Here is a 17,747-nt window from a genome sequence, read left to right as displayed (position 1 = left end):
AACAGGGAGAGATAGATGAATAAATACATAAACCTAGTTGTGGCTAGTGTAAGATCAGTGAAGAAAATAAAATAGTGTGATGGAACAGAAAAGGATGGGGGTGAGTACTTATATTGAGTGAAGAAGGAGGAGGAGGGATTGAAGTTTAAACCTCATGCAGAGAAGGATCTGCCATCAAGAGAGCAAAGGAGGAGCACATCAATAAAAAACTGCAAGTTCAAATGGTCTGAGGCAGAGCAAGTATGGTTTGTGAGAGGACCAAGTAGGGAGCCAGCCTGGCTAGAATCTAGGGAGAGGAGTGCCAGATGACATTAGAGAGGTAGATTGAGGCCAAAACATGCAAGATCCAAGAAGAGAGTTCAGATTTTATTTTAAATATGGATGGGAAAGTACCAAAGACTGCAGTGTTACTGCCTAAAGAAGCTACTATCTGATCTACCAGACTTGAGGAAGGATGATCCTGATCTGCATCATTTTACTTCAAGCCAACCCCAGCCAAGGGATTCCCTATCAAACACAGCTCCAGGACATTTCCCTAGGAACATAAATCAGAGACAGGTGAGTTAATCTTTCTACACTCGTTTGGCTTTCCCTTTGCCTTTTGGAGATATCACAAATTTTAATTGTGGTTAGGGAAGAACCCAACCAAGGTCCACATACCCAACTGCCTATTCAACCTGTCCATGGGTACCTCAAACTCAAGCACAACGCACTCCCACCTGTCCTTCTCTAAAACCCCACTCACTTTTAGTGTCCCCTACCCAAGGAATAGCACCCTTATCTCTCCAGTTTCATAAGCCAGGTATTTGGGACTTATCTAACACTTTGCACTCCCTCACCCCAATAACTCAGTCCTCACTGCGGCCTCCTAAAAGTCTCTCGATTCCATCTGCTTCTCTCCAGCCCCCACCGAGAACTGATTCAAACCACCATCATGGAGCAGCATCTCTGGACTAGTCTCTCACAGTACTTTTGTCCTCTTGTAATACACTGCAGTCTGAATGATCTTAAAGATGCTTAAAGCCCTGCAGTAGTTTCTCATTATGCTTAAGACAACCAATACCCAGCCTACAAGGCTCTGAGTGGCCAGGCCCTTGTCATTTTCTTTAGACTCATTTGTGTATCTGTGCTCCAGCCATCCTGGCCCCTTATCAATTCCTCAAATGCACCAGGCTTCCTTTAATTTCAGGGTCTCTGCCCATGTTCTTCTACCCCATATCTTTCCTTCATCTGGTTAATGCCTACTCATTTTTTAGATCTCAATACAAACATCACTTCCTTAGGAAAGCCTTCTTGGGTTTCCTATTTTGTGGCTTCATTGTATCTGTACCTTTCCTTTATATCATTTATCAAAATTTGTAAATGTACATTAAACTGAATGATTGGATCGTTGGATGAGTCTTCCCTACCGGTCTATGAGCTCCATGAGGTTACCATTACCTTCAGCATCTAATACAGAGCTGAGCACCTAATAGACACTCAACAAAGTTTTGTTAACTGGATGAATGCATTGTAATACCCATGACTGTTCAATGCCATTCACATGCAATGCATAGCACAAGCAAGATGTGGTTAATGTAAAGTGACAAAATGTGGCTGTACCCTCAAGAAAATTTAAAGATTTTTTTATTTATGTTTCTCAATTTCCAGCCCCTCTCCAGAGAATGGCGGTGGGGGTTGAAGAGGAGCTGAAAGTTCCAAGCTTCTAATCATGGCTTGGTCTTTCTGGTGACCAGCCCCTCTCCAGGAGCCCACCCAGAGACACTTCATTAGAACTAAAGATGCTCCTATCACCCATGAAATTCTAAGGAATTTTAGGAGCTCTGTGCCAGGACCTGGGGGCAGAGACCAATATATATTTTTTTTCTATTATTTCACAACCTCCTTTTTGCTGTGTCTTCACATGGTAGAAAGAGAGATCAAGCTCTCTGGCATTTCTTCTTATGAGGACATAATCTTACCATATTTGGGCCCCACTCTATGACCTCATTTAACCTTAATTACCTCCTTATAGGCCTTATCTCCAAACACAGTCCCATTAGGGAGTTAGGGTTTCCACATATGAATGTGGCTGGGAGAGACACAATTCAGTCCATATCACTGTGTGATCTTGATCAACCTTGACCACTCTGGTCTTCATCCAGATCAAGGTTTGGCAATCACAACCCTCAGGCCAAAAATCCAGTTGGCCTTTTCTTTTTGTATATAAAGTTACTGGAACACAGCCATGCCCAATTCTCTACATATTATCTATGGCTGCTTTTGCGTTACAACAGCAGAGTTGAGTAGCTGCAGTGGTGATCTCATGGCTGGCAAAGCCTAATATATTGACTATCTGTCCCTATTCAGAGAAGGTTTGCTGGCTCCTGATCTCGGGGAGCCCTTGGGGCTCTTCCAGCTCTAACATTCTAGGATCCCATTCATGCCTTCAGCCCCAAACATCTTTTAGTTCAAGTCTTCAAGTTCTGCAAAAGATATTAGTGACCTAATGACTGTTAAAGGAAGTATTAAATGCTTACACTGACAGAGGTGTGTTCATTAAGCTCACATTGTAACTAACCCTCTGCACTAAGTGAGCTTAAGTAGACATGGAACAAAGTCTTTGCATGTAGTAAATGCATTTTATATCTCTATAGCCAAATACATTCTGGTTAAATCATTGTTTTAGGGGCCCTGTTGAGTGCCTAATGTAGCAAGAAAAAAACAGGGAGAGTAGAAGTGCTTCTGCCTCATTGCTTCCCCCTCTTTGCATTGGCAAAGCCCCTCTCATCTGCACCACACAATTTAGCACAGAGATGTGTACCACTTTGAATTGCCTACTAGTTGTGTCATTTACATTACCTTTGTGCCCCAAGCTGGACAGTTAGTATCGTGGGGTCAGGGATCATGCTTTCTGAATCAAAAAAGCATAGAATTAAAGAGCTGGAAAAGACATTAGCAATCACAATCCAACCTTGTTGCTTCACAGATGAATAAACCGAGACCCAGACCAAACAAATGTCTTACTTCTCTTTAATTGTCATGGTACATATCAAGCACTTTACTCAGAATTTGTTTGACAAGAACTTGAAAAATGATCAGAGGAGGTAATTAGGAAAGGAAGGAGGAAAAGGAAGTGTCCTGGGTCCTGACTTGATGGGCTTTGGCTGAAGTGTTCTAGAAAACAATCTAAAGTCTACCTTGTCATGTGTCTCTAACACAGCATTTGCTATCACATATTCTATGGAGAACCAATCCCAAGAGATACTCCAAGAAAACGTGGTCCTATAGTCAAACAAGTTTGGAAAAGCCTCATACTGTGTTCCCCTCATGTAGAACCACATGCATATCAGCAAGGCAAGGCCCTGAGGCACTGCAGCTAAGCAGTCTAGATGCATAAACATTTGGCAACCAAACACCTTTTTTTCATGGACATCTATCACATTCCAAGAAAAAATAATGAAATATGGGTTTCTCAGAAATCACTTTGGAAAAAATACTTTTTATCTGGCACTAAGCAAATTCTACTTAAAAGTATTTTCCAAAACAATTTTGCACATTTATCCAAGCATTTCTTCCATTGTGTAACACAAATATGAGGGAAAGAAAAGCTCTGTCTCTTTGTAAAACTACCCTACATCGAGCCCCCACCCCTCCCATCACAGTGAGTTACCTGTCTCTTGAATGCAGCAGGTGCAAATTTTAGATTTCCCAGGAATCGATCCTTGCTCAGGGCTTTCTCTTTGACAGTGGCAGGTGAAGGAAGTGGAAAGGAAGGGGTCATGAAACCAGGAATGACCAGAAGCTATTGAAAACAGATTTCCCTAGAGAATTCCTCCTCTCTGATTTTAGTGGTATTTGTAGAAGAGAAAGAATTATGCAAGTAACTTCTGGTGTGTTAGAGTTCTTAGATCTCTTTTTAAATGACTGAGCCACCCAGGCGTCCCCTTAGATCTTTTTAAAATAGTAAACCTTAGAGCTAATTTCTAATTGAATTTGATACAGCATCAGCGATAAACTTACTGGTCTGGCACAAGTATCAGGAATAAATGATTTAGAAAAACCAATCAGTTTTTAAATTTTAACTGACCATTTTAACCCTTTGAGACTGGTGCTTTTAATTTTGTCTACTTACCATCTATCATCATTTAGCAATCCAGTGTCCAAAGAATCTAAGTAAAATCATTCCTCTGGCTTATGTTATAAATGGACATCTATTTCCTGTGATCCCTCAGGAGATCTACATTCTCTCAAGTATGACCTCCCTGCTAGCCTGGACTGGACCTCCCACCTGTCATCATCTAACAACCCAGCATACACTGAATCTAAACCAAGTCACTCTGTACATCTCCTCTTCAGTCCCTGCCTTCCATCCTCTCATTCTATGATCCTTTCAAAGTGATTCTCTTCTCTCAGAAAATGAAAATTCCAAATCTACTTAATACCTCAAATCAGGCCCATGCCAGTATTTACCAAAGCTAAACATATACTCTTCCTATGACAATTGTATCCTTGGCTAAATACCTAAGAGAAATGAAAACATATGTCTATCAAAAGACATGTAAACTAATCCTCATAACCATAATAGCCAAAAGCTGGAAACAACTCAAATGCCCATCAACAGATAAAAAGAGAAATAAATTATGGTATGACCATACAACAGGACACTAAACAGCAGTCTTTAAAAACATAATACCAATGCATGCAACAGCATGGATTATGTTCAGTGAGCAAAAGACTATGCACTGTATGATTGCAATCCAATAAAGTTCAATTAATAATGATAGGAATCAGAATAAAGATTACTTCTGGTAGGGGTAGGCAAAAGGAGAACTAGGAGTTGACTGGGAAAAAAGCAAAAAGGAATTTTGTGCAGTATTAGGAATGTTTCATTTCCTGATTAGAGTGATGGTCATGTGGGTGTGTACATATGTGTACATATCTTTCAGTCTGTATACGTAAACTAGTGTGCTTCACACACTTTATTGTAGGTATCTTACAGCTAAAAAAAAAAAAAAAGTAAAAAGGAGGGAGGGGAACCTCACCAATATCAGTGATACTAACAGATGAACGGTTTGCACATGAATTCTGGCATTCTGCTTAGCTGCTGTTTCCAGCTAGTCTTTTTATCAAATATCTAACAGAAGGTTGACTTTGATGGTGAGGTTTTGTTGGTTGGTTAGTTTACTTGTCTTTATCATTCAATTTGTCTCACAGTTTCTCACGACAATCATCTTCAGTTTCCTCCAAGGAACTAGTGCACATTCATGGCATTTTCAAAATACTTATATTTTTCCTCATATATTCTTCAAAATCTGTACTCTGAACCATGGACTCAAAAATCTGTTGACATGTCAAAGAATATTTGCACTGGGAGAGAGGTTAGAAATTCGTGATCAGCTTCATTTTACAGATTAAGAACATGAAACCTAGAGAAGTCCAAGGATTTGCTCAAGGTTAAATGGTTAATTAGTGGCAGAAGTGGGTATAGAAATCAGCTCTCCTGAGTTCTACTCTGCTGTTTCTACTCTTATATCATTATAACAATATAAACATGTCATAAAATTAGTTCATCTTCTCAGAAACAGAAGGAAATACCCAAGAAAGACAAAGTCACACAAATTCGGGGCTTATTTAAACCAGTGGACAATTGCCCACTATCTAATGGCAGGTGAACTCTTTCAAGTCAGGCACACTGAATAGACTTTTACTCCCACATATTAAATAGGAATGAAACATTGATGTTCTTCCAAATGGAAAGTAATTTTCTCCTTCTCAGAATGCCCACAATTATATCTTTCCAATTAAATATAGAATGCACTCAATTGGCACCCTGCTAAAAAGCAATTGATTTAATGGAGGCAAGAAAATATCAGTATAATCATGGATGTCAAATGATAAAAGTGACAAATTAATAGAATATGTTTTTGAGAGAAGAGAAGGTCTATTTAGGAACCACATATAATCTGGTCTTCAGGCTTGGTCACAATACTAACAAAGCAGGTTGGTGTTTAAAACACTCCCCAGAGAATTCCACTGCTAGCCAAGATTGGGTAGGAGGAACTAGATTTATCTTCCCAGTTAACAAAAACAAAACTAAACTAAACTAAAACAAGTAGATGAAATAATGGTTTTCAAGCACAGTACATGAGCAACAAACACCAGTGATCCTTAAAAGACAGAAAACAAATGAATTGAACCCTACTATTATTCCAGCTTACTGCTTTGAAATAGTTTCCATGACACAGTGCAAGGAGGAGGAATCCTGACAGGGCCCATCAGGCAACCTGAGACAAGGAGACAGAGCTGGGAGTGTGAGGAGACCAAGAGAGCTAGAGTTCACAGAACAGGACATTGGAAAGAAGAGAGAAACACTGAGACATAACTCCAGGTATCTGAAAGTGTCTCCCCCACTTTGTAATGATCAGTACATATGTGTGAAGAAACTACCTGGGAGGCCAGGGAAAGACCATCTGAAAGAATTAAAGATAATAGTGCCCAGTATTCCCACCAACCAGACTGGAAAACCTCAGGATTCATGGGGCAGTGGGTAGAGGACACAGAAGTGATTTGCATCAACAATAGGAGATAATTAGCCCTCAACTAAATGTTGCTCTGGACCTCAAAATAAATCTTAAAAGCAAAACCAAGGGCACCTGGGTGGCTCAGTCGTTAAGCGTCTGCCTTCGGCTCAGGTCATGATCCCAGAGTCCTGGGATCGAGTCCCACATCAGGCTCCCTGTTCGGCGGGAAGCCTGCTTCTCCCTCTCCCACTCCCCCTGCTTGTGTTCCTGCTCTCGCTATCTCTCTCTGTCAAATAAATAAATGAAATCTTAAAAAAAAAAAAAAAAAAAGCAAAACCAAAAAAATTCCAATGATTTCAAGTAACTTAACTGTGTCCATGAACAAAGCTCAAGAATATGAACAGGAATACAAAAATATCCAGCATGTAACAAGGTAAAAATCACCATGTCTTCTATTCAATCAGAAAATTACCAGACATGCAAAGAACCAAGAAAAAAATAAATAAGGAGAAAAATCAAGTCAGAATTGACGCAGATGTTAGAATTAGCAGAAAAGACATCCAAACAGTTATTATAACTGTATTCCATGTTAAATAAAGATATGGAAATATAAAAAACCCAAATTGAACTTCTGCATGAATACAGACATTGCAGAAAAAAGATTTAGTGAGCTTAAAAACAATGAAATAGAAACTGTCCAAAATGAAACATAAAGAGAAAGGTGAATTTTTTTAAGTGAGTACATCAGTGAACTATGAGAAAGCTTCAAGTGGAGTCCTTCAGTGGGGGACAAGGTACAGAAAAAATATTTGAAGAAATAATGGACAAATTTTTCCAAATCTGTCGAAAATACCAACTCACAGATCCAAAAAATTCAGTGAATCCTGAATATAGAAAACATGAAAAAAACTATATCAAGATACATTATGATCAAGTTGCTCAAAACTGATAATAAAGAGAAAAATCTTAAAATCAGGCAGAGAAAAAAGACATAACATAGAGGGGAACAAAAATAAAGATGACAGCAGATTTCCCTTCAGAAATGTTATAAGCAAGAAGTCAGTGGAGCAACATCTGAAATATTGAGAGAAGAGGGACGACTGGTTGGCTCAGTCGGTTAAGCATCCGACTCTTGATTTCAGCTCAGGTCTTGATCTCGGGGTCTTGAGATCGAGTCCCAAGTCCAGCTCCTCATTGGGCATGGAGCCTGTTTAGGATTCTCTTTCTCCCTCTCTCTCTGCCCCTCCCCCCCCATGTGCTCAATAAATATATAAATAAATAAATAATAAATAAAATACAGAGAGAAGAAAACTGTCAACCTAGATTCTATATCCAATAAGAATATATTTTTTAATCAAAATCAAAATAAACTGGATTTCATTAAAAAAATTAAAGCTTCTTTTCTTCAAAAGATACTGTAAAGAGAATGAAAGACAAGCCACAGATCAGAAAGAAATTTGCAAAAGCAGATATTGGATAAAAAGACTTGTATCCAGAATATATAAAGAACCCTCAAAACTCAACTATAAGAACATAAACACCCAATTTCTAAAAATGGGCAAAATATTTGAAGAGACACTTCACTAAACAAGATATACAGATGTCAAATAAACACATGAAAATAGGGGCACCTGGGTAGCTCAGTTGGTTCAGTGTCTGCCTTGGCTCAGATCATGATCCCAGGGTCCTGAGATCAAGCCCCACATCAGGCTCCCTGCTCATCAGGGAGCCTGTTTCTCCCTCTGCCTGCCATTCCCCCTGCTTGTGCTCTCTCTCTCTCTCTGTCAAATAAATAAATAAAATCTTTATTTAAAAAAAAAGCAAAAGAAAACATCATTATAACATAATGTAACATAATAACATCATTATATTACCTATTGTATGGCTAAAATTTTAAAGGCAGACTATATCAAGTATTCATAAGGATATGGAGGAACTGGAACTCTCTTACACTGCTACTGGGAATGTAAAATGGTACAACCACTTAAGAAAACAGTTTGACAATTTCTTAAAATTTAAATGTATATGTACCATATGATCCCACCATTCTAGCTCTGTGTACTTACCCAAGAGAAATGAAAGTGCACAGTGTACATGGATGTCCTTAGAAGTTTTATTTGTAATTGCCAAAGACTAGAAACAAGCCAAATTTCCATAAGCAGCTGAATAGATAAGCAAACTGTGGTACATCCATACAATGAAATACTATTCAGCAATAAAAAAGAATGAACTATTGATAAACTCTACAATATGAACAAATCACAAAATAATTACACTGAATGAAAAAATCCAGGACCCCCCCCAAAAAAAACCCACAATGCCCACTGCATGATTCCATTTATGTAGAATTCTAGAAAACACAAAATAATCTATACCGACAGAAAGCAGATCATTGACTTCCTAGAGCAGGAGGGCAAGAAGGTTTGGTTGGGAAAGGTTACAAAGCAGCACAGGGACATTTTAAAGGAGGTGGATATGTTCATGATCTTGACTGCAGTGATGGTTTATTGGTATCATATTATACACTTTTAAAGAATGTAGTTTATTATATATCAATTATATCTAAATAAAGCTTTTTATAATTAATTAATTAATTAAAGACACTTCGCATGATGTCACCCTCCATTTCCCAAATCCTGCAGTTGAGATCCACTATTTTGAATAAACATATTTGGTGTAAATGCAGGTCAGAAACATTAAGATATATTTTTTTTACTGCTATCTGATTAAACACATCAAAACTAATATCTATTGACACAAGGCACTGAGAGAGAGAGAACCTGTAATCACCTAACTGATTTCTAATGAGCTCCTTTCATTTGGAGCAGGACAATTAACTAAATTTACTGGAGACTTACTGAGTTCACAACTTAATCTATTTCTTTTCTGGCAGAGAACTGGAATGGTGCCCATATGGTCTAACATCCTACTATAACTTTCTCTCCCACAGGACTCCTTTCACATTCATAGTTTCTCTGGGTAAGAGAATGTTAACTCACCAACCAGGAAACCACCTCACACCACAGGACCACAGAAACCATCTGAGATTAGAGATACATCATCGTCTGTGTCTGAGCCGGACTCACCAGGCCTGGCAACCCATGCCTGTTGTATGCACACAAGGCAGATGGCCATATGCCAGAGAAAGTAAAAAAAAAAAAAAAAAAAAAAATCTCTAAATTATCAGCTTTGAGACTAAAAAGATGAATGATGACAAAACTGCTGACATTTCACCTAAAATCATTATCTCCAGTGAAAAAGAAATTAATATCTTGTAGTACATATATCTTTTTGCAGCTCAATGTTTCCTCTCCTTTCTCCCAAAGCATCTAAGATGAAAGTTCCTTCATTTATACATTTTGCTAGAGTTTGACTACTTAGCACTTTTCAGGAAAGCAATCCATGAAAACAATTGAAATAATTTTTCTGAGTTCAAATCTCTACAAAATTAACTGCTTTCCTACTTAAGGAAGTAATTGCTAGTAATTTTAAATTTACCAGTGAGGTTTCCAAATTCCGAAAGTTTTACTTGGTCAGTCATAGTTTGGAACTGAGAACTTACTGACCATGAAAACAATGCTCTTATTTATTGATTCATTCAACAAACTTTTAGAGAGCTGCCTATAATATTGAAGCTCTTGGGGATTCAGAAGGTACAGGACATTGTTCCTGTACCCAAAGAGTTTTTATTTTAGTGGAGAAGATACAGATATGAAAAATAAAGAAGTAAATAAAATAATAAATAAGTATATATATTCACATATACATATATATGTAATATAAATTAGTATGTGGTTAGTACTATGAATACCATTTAGATCAGTGTTTCTTAAAATTTGGTCTATGGGCCACTAGCACCCCAATTCCACAGGACTTGTTTAAAATGCACATCCTTGAGCCCTTCTCTAGCTCTCCTGAACCTAGATCTCTGGGAATTATTTGTATGAACATTAAAGTTTCAGGTCAATTGTATAAGTGGTATGTGCAATGTACTGCAGAAATTTTAAAAAGGAAAAATCTCTTTCAGCTGCTATGGTCAGTGAAAAGTTTAGAAATTCAGAACTGATAAATAGGATTTCATTATATGGAAACTGAAACTCAAAGCATTCTATGCAGGGATTCTGACTTCCAGAAGGACAGAGTAAGGAACTCCAAAAATCCACTCCTCCCATAAAAGCAATGAAAATACTAGCAAAAATTGTCAAAATCTTTTTTTTTCAGAACTCTAGAAATTAGCCCAAGGCTTATAACAATCCAAGGAGTATTTATTCCAAAAAAGAATCTGCACAAGAAACAGGGAGCTCTGTGGTGTTTTAAATTGTCCTATTCCCATCCCCTTCTCCCAAGCTGTACAAGTAATCTTGAAAACCAAGAGCTTTGAATCACAATAACCATAAAACCTGGCAACCTAGCAACTACTGAAGGGGGTAGAATGGATTTAGGCTTCCCTAAAGCTTCATCCCACTATTTGATCTATCTGGCAGTTCCCAGAAAACCCTCACTTCCAAGGCCTACCTATATTTAATCTGACTCAGAGTTCATTCAGTGTAAACAACTTTTTCCCCTTGGGGTATTGGCCAAAAACAGTCAGCAACATTTGTTTAATATTACAACAATACAACTAAGTCAGCAGTAACAGTTGGAACAAATGAGAAGATGATCAAAAAACTTAAAAGGAAAAGCTGGGGAATGAGATATTCATAGGAGAGACTGAAAAGGTGTGACCTATTTCTGTTATCTTGAAGGCCATATGCAAGGTTGTGCATTTTTCTCACTTCTGGCCAACCATGAAGCTCTAGGCATGCAGGAAATGAAGGCTAAGGTAGTGTTGTAAGCTATCTGCCATAGAACTGAAGACATTCCCCAACACACACCCATACACAGAACCCCTCAGCAAAGACTGAGACATTTATTAGTGGAAGACATTTAAGGAAATCTCTGTCCAATCATTAGCTGACCACTGAGCAGACACTTCAGTGGCTACACACAACAAAGAATGCAGACTTTACAGAATTAGTTCAGGAAAGACACTAAACAAACAAACAGCAGCAACAACAACAAACAACAAGCCCGAGTGAGGGTGAGCAGAGAATGGAATCTGACTTCCAGAATTCCCAAATTATATTATTTTACATGTTCCAATTTTAACAAATATTATGAGACATGCAAAGAAACAGACTCATGTTTGCTCATGCAAAGTAAGGGTCGTGCAGGATGGGGGTAAAAAGCAGTCAGTACCAGTTTTCCCTGAGAAAACTGGATGTTGATCTTACTAAACAGGACTTTAAATTAGCTATTGCATAGAAGTTCAAAGAACTAAAGGAACCTAAGTCTGAAGAACTAAAGAAAAGCAAGAGAATGATGTCTCACTAAATAGAGAATAACAATAAAGAGATAGAAATTATTAAAAGAACCAAATAGAAATTCTTGAGTTGAAAAGTATAACTAAAATGAAAAAATTCACTAGAGGGGCTTAACAACATATCTGAGTCAACAGAAGAAAGAACCAGTGACCTTAAATATAGCTCAGTTGAAATTATCCAGTCTGAGGGACAAAAATTAAAAAGAATAAAGAAAAATGAACAGAGCCTCAGAGATTTGTGGGATACCATCAAACATATCAGTATTCATATAATACAATTCGTAGAAGGGGACAAAGGAGCAGAAAGAATATTTGAAGAAATAATGGCTGAAAACTTTCCAAATTTCATGAGAAAATATCAATCATATCCAAGAAACTCAACAAACTACAAGCAGGACAAATCAGAAACATTCATACCTAGAGACATCATAATCCAACTCTTGAGAGACAAAGTAATTCATGCAGGACAAGACACAGGAAGGGGTTTAGATCAGATATGCACAGAGTTCTAGGAGCAATAGAAGAAGATACAGTTTAAAAAGTTGGCTGGGATCAGACTACCAAAATAGTCCTGGCTTGAAGTGATAAAGGTCTGAATTAAAACTGCAGCATTGAAAATGAAAAGGAAGGAGTAAGGTAAAACATTATAAAAGCCAAATCAATAGAACTGGAGACTGATGCCATGGTTAAGGTGTATGGAAAACATTCAGAAATGACCCCAAGTGTTCATGTCTCAGTCATTTCAAGATGGCAGCTCCACTGGCAAAAGTAGGGAAATCAGGAATTGTTGGTTATAAAAGGAAGGAAAATTACAAAGAGTCTAATTTAAGATATGTGGAGCTTGAAGCCCTGAACATACAAGTAGAAACCACCAGTAAAGTTTCAGAAATGTGGGACTAAGAAAGACGGGAAAGGCTGCAGTCCTGGTTTACTCCTCTTGTCCTGGCACCCCATCCAATCTAGCCTCTGTCCCAGACAACAGTGCCCCAGTTTGGACAATATATTTTATGGACACCCTATCACTGAGGGAGAAAGAAAAAAGATTAGGGAAAAGCTCACAGGACAGAACATTGGGCAATGCCCATGGATGGATGAGAGGAGGAGGAGTAAAAGCCAGCTGTGGAGACAAGAAAACACAATCAGAGGAATAGGAAAGTGTATTCAGAAAAGGGAAGGAGGAGCACTACTGGGGAAAGAAGGTCAGCTTTGATGTGATCTTCAGAGACCCCAGGAGAGCAGGTTCCATCAACTGATGAACTAATAAATATCCAGGGTTTTGGTTTTGGTTTGTTGTTGTTGTTGTTGTTGTTTTAACACTGTAATTCAAGAAAGTAACAAGTTAAAAAGTAGATTGTTTTTTAATGCTAAACATGTTTGCTGGCTGCTAGGAGCTAGCAGAGATGAAGTGATAGAAGATAAAAGTAAAAGCCAAGATAATGAAAAGAGCAAAGTCTCATAGGAGGTGAGGACAGAAGGGAGGGAAATAGTAGAGACAGGAATTATAACATCATAGAAATGGTTAACCTTGAAAAGTCAAGGAACTTTTCTTACGAACGGATGAAGGCAGAAAATGTTGGAAGCAATGATAGGTCGTGGTCACTGATGAAAAGAACAGAAAATGAAGGGGTTATCACTCCCTGAGGACAAGGATGTTCCTCCTTTATCTAGTAGAGCAGTGCCTGCCCACTTGGATTCAAATCCCAGCTCTGCCACCAGTTCTGTCATTTCAAGCAAGTTATTTGACTCCTCTGTGCTTCCATTTCCTCAACCATAAAATAAGATAATATCATTGTTGTGAGGTTGAATGTACACAAGCAAAGGGGCTTCCGATAGTAATGCTTACTGAGTGCTTACTAATAAGCATTCAATTGTTATTATTTGCATGGTATTGTCTATAGCCATCCTGCCTCACATGATCCTTGGAGCTCTCTAAATGTCCCATGAATGAATGAAGTCAAAATCAAGGTAATCTACTGGGAGCTAGGACGTGGAGATGTTACTGAAGAATAAAGGTCAAGAAGATGAGAATTCGAGAATTCTACAGAAAGCAAAATCAAAGTTAACAAATGAGGTCCAGGTTAATGCGGAGCCTCCTAAACAGAGCAAGCTAAATGATTAATTCTTCAATATTCCCACATGATGAAATGCCTTTATTATTCCCTTGGCTCCCCAATAAATGTTGGATGAATAAATACATGTATAAATACAAACTACAAAGTAAAACATGACTAACATGAACAACGACTGTTGGCATTCATGATAGTCTCTCTGAGTCTTTTGTTTGCTAACTCACTCTGTTAGATAGCTGCATTAAGAGTCCCAATTTTTCACACCTCCCTGTAACCACACATATTGACTCTGGACTTAGCCATGAGATTTGTTTTGGCCAATGGGAAGGCAAAAAATTTGAGCTTCAAAAAAGAAACACTTGCACATTAACTGCCACTTACATGATAACAAGCCTGAACTAGCCTGCTGGAGGGATGTGAGAAACACGCCGGAGGACAGACGAACTGTCCCTGTCAAAGTCATCCTAGATCCACCAGCTACCAGCCTACCCATGAGCTGACCACATAGATGCAGGCCAAACCTAGTCAAAATCAGCAGAACCACCCAGCTGACCCTTTAACTCGTAAGATATAACAAATGGTTTTTGTTTTAAACCACAAAGTTTTGGGGTACTAAGCAGCAATAGCTAACTGCTACATTTCCAAACCCCAAATCCCCACATGGCCACATTAGACTGGCAGCTGCATTGTACCACTTTGGGGGGTTGGGGCACCATTTACATTGGAATCCACGTTGTGCAGTGCAGAGCCCATATGGCCATATGCAGTAGCACTGGGAGAGAACCAAAATAAGTAAACCTTCTCTCTCCTGCTTGCCCTTCACCTCTAATTACGTAGGGAGAAATGGGGAATAAAGTTAAAAGCAGTTGGAGCTACCAAGACAAACTGCATATTGCAAAAGGAACCATTTCGCTTGGCGGAACATTTCCAAACAAGTTTCAGCTCCTAAGCATTTTAAACACAATAGAAAACAATATAAATAATGTATGTGTGTGTGTGTGTATACATGTACACAGAGAGAGAGAGAGAGAGATACAGATAATGCATTTATATCTACATGGCTCTTAATGAATCATTGCAAGGGACATTTTGAATGTTAAAATGGTGTGAATTTCCACACTCCTTCTATCAGGCTTTCTAGGCACCAGTCCCATCAATCTCTAAACCCTGACACCAGGCAGTTCATTGTTTTTCAAATTTACGACATTTTTCAGTTCATTGTTTTTAAACTGTCACCCTCAGTGGGTAGCTGGCACAACTCATTGCTACTCTCAGCTCCCACTGAGCTCATCACCCTAGGAGTGATGTGCTAGCAAAATTTTCACTTGACTGATCTCCAGGATGGTAAATTCTCTCTGTGTGCTTCCTCTAGTGACATCATTACTTTTGTCCTCCACCCTTACCCCAACAGAAATAATTAAGGTTGTGATTGTCCATCCCAAACACAGATAATGAAAATTAAGGAAATTGAAAATAGAACCAGTCATTCTACCCAACCTCTTGGTGTGATGGAAGACTAACTTTCTCCCAGACATCCCAATAGTTTTATGTAATTCTGCCGCAGAAATATCCCTAACATTGCAGCATCTATCTGGGCTCTTGAAGGACTATTCTGTATCTGATCCTCAATTTAAGCAGGCTTATTTTGATCTGCTGAATTTTCTCATTTGTTTTCTGAAATGCATGACTTAAAGGCTTAATTCTCATCTCAGGAAATGGTCTGATTTCTCCCAGGGTTCTAAAAGTAATTACATGAGGTTAGTAAACATGGAAGTCAGTTCCTCCTCCCTGTCCTTGATTTGGCACTAGTGTCATGTCAGGGTAGAGTATGTGTCTGGATGGAAGAATTAGAAACTAAGTCTAGCTGACTCTGTCCCTAACCAGGGGTGTGGCCCTATGCAAGTCATAGTCATATCTGATCCTCACATCCCTCGGATACAAAATATGAAGATTTGGATGACTTCCAAGTCTCCTTTTAGCACTGAAATCTTTTTTTTTTTTAAAGATTTTTATTTATTTATTTGAGAGAGAGAGACTGAGAGAGAGAGCACATGAGAGGGGGGAGGGTCGGGAGGGTCAGAGGGAGAAGCAGACTCCCTGCCGAGCAGGGAGCCCGATGCGGGACTCGATCCAGGGACTCCAGGATCATGACCTGAGCCGAAGGTAGTCGCTTAACCAACTGAGCCACCCAGGCGCCCAGCACTGAAATCTTTTTATGGTAGCTGCAGATTTTTGTGATATTTTCTTTTCCTATAGTAGAGAGTATATGCTTATTTCAACTTTTATGGCATTTCCAATCAGAATATTTCCTTATCAAAATCATATGCCTGTATAAAATTTTCATGAGTATATTTTTATTTCTCCATTCCATCTTGGGGTTGGAAGGATTTGAAAATTAAGTGAGTAATTCAATCATTCAACAAACATTTATTGAGCACTTACTATGTTCCAGACCCTAGGCTTGGGGCTTGAGAAAATACAATGAAAATGATTATAATACCAATGTTCCTAATTATTTCTCTACAAAAACATTGAATGAGAGACCTGGTCTCAGCCTCAACCCAAGTACACTTCTAGTCTAAGAAAATGTTTAACTCAACAGATAACTGTTATACCAGACCCAAGAAGAAGCTAAAACCTTTTGTTAACACGGTATTGTTAATAAATACCCTCCAGTGGTGGTGGGTATTGAGGAGGGCACATTCTGCATGGAGCACTGGGTGTTATGCACAAACAATGAATCATGGAACACTTCATCTAAAACTAATGATGTAATGTATGGGGATTAACATAAGAATAAAAAAAATAAATTAAAAAAAAAAATTCCACTGAAGGGGGTGCCTGGGTGGCTCAGTTGGTTAAGCATCTGCCTTCGGCTCAGGTCATGATCCCAGGGTCCTGGGATCGAGTCCTGCATCGGGCTCCCTGCTCAGCGGGGAGTCGGCTTCTCCCTCTCCCTCTCCCCCTGCTGTGTTCCCTCTCTAGCTGTCTCTCTCTCTGTCAAATAAATAAATAAAATCTTTAAAAAAATAAATAAAAATAAATAAATAAATACCCTCCAGGTCATTCTGAAGAGTTAATATGGAAGTGATTTGAGCTCTGAGAACTACTTAAATTAAATTGTCTAGCACAGTGTCTGGCATAGTAGAGAAGTACTATTACAATTTTTATCTTCCCATCATTCCTTCCTTTCTTCCCATCTTCTTTTCCCTAGGATTAATCTGATTTCTCTCTCACTCTTCCTACCCCAGCTGTACTCAAAGGATGCACCCTTGATGGCAGCAGGATTACCAAGCCTCTTCTCTATCCCCACTTTTAACACTAGCAAAAACAACTGCCTTCTTTGGCTCTACTCCAGCCACATTCCTAACCCTCTGCTCAGTAATTGCTTGTAACAAAATGACCCGGGAAATAGTGATAGGAAAACTGGTATTATCCAGTGTGCTGTATATTAAGAAACTTACAGAGTCTGATATTAACCAATAAGCCCAATAACTCACATTGACAGAAAAATTCCTCATCTCCCTGACACATCTCTTCAAGATAAAATCTGTTATATGACCACAGAACAGATTTTCCCATTTTTTGTTGCTCCAACTGACATATTCAGAATGCATCTATAATCTCTATCATCCCTCCTCCCTAGGAACTAAGTCTGTTAGAAAGAAAACCTTAGGTAACTTGCATTTTCAGGTGTAATGAAGACTCATTAGTGATGGTGCATAAGTCATTTGAAAAGATAATTTGCAACACAGAAAACAAAAATAATTCAAATAGCTTTAAAACACAGTACTTGGGCCATATTCACTTACT

General features: G+C 38.6%; 1 long non-coding RNA gene across 1 annotated transcript; it reads right to left on the bottom strand.

The window, feature by feature from the left end:
- Window positions 1–8,317: 8,317 nt before the first annotated feature.
- Window positions 8,318–15,882, bottom strand: LOC145721822 (uncharacterized). Its single transcript, XR_014145738.1, has 2 exons — window positions 13,720–15,882; window positions 8,318–13,688 (listed from the first exon to the last, which is right to left on the bottom strand). It is a non-coding gene; the product is annotated as an uncharacterized LOC145721822 (long non-coding RNA).
- Window positions 15,883–17,747: the final 1,865 nt, after the last annotated feature.

The sequence above is a fragment of the Leptonychotes weddellii genome, chromosome 5, assembly GCF_054177405.1.
Source record: "Leptonychotes weddellii isolate Sample4059 chromosome 5, ASM5417740v2, whole genome shotgun sequence".
Lineage (NCBI taxonomy): Eukaryota > Metazoa > Chordata > Mammalia > Carnivora > Phocidae > Leptonychotes > Leptonychotes weddellii.
The sequence above is the reverse complement of the archived record's forward strand: the minus strand, read 5'-3'. Positions and strand labels throughout refer to the sequence as shown.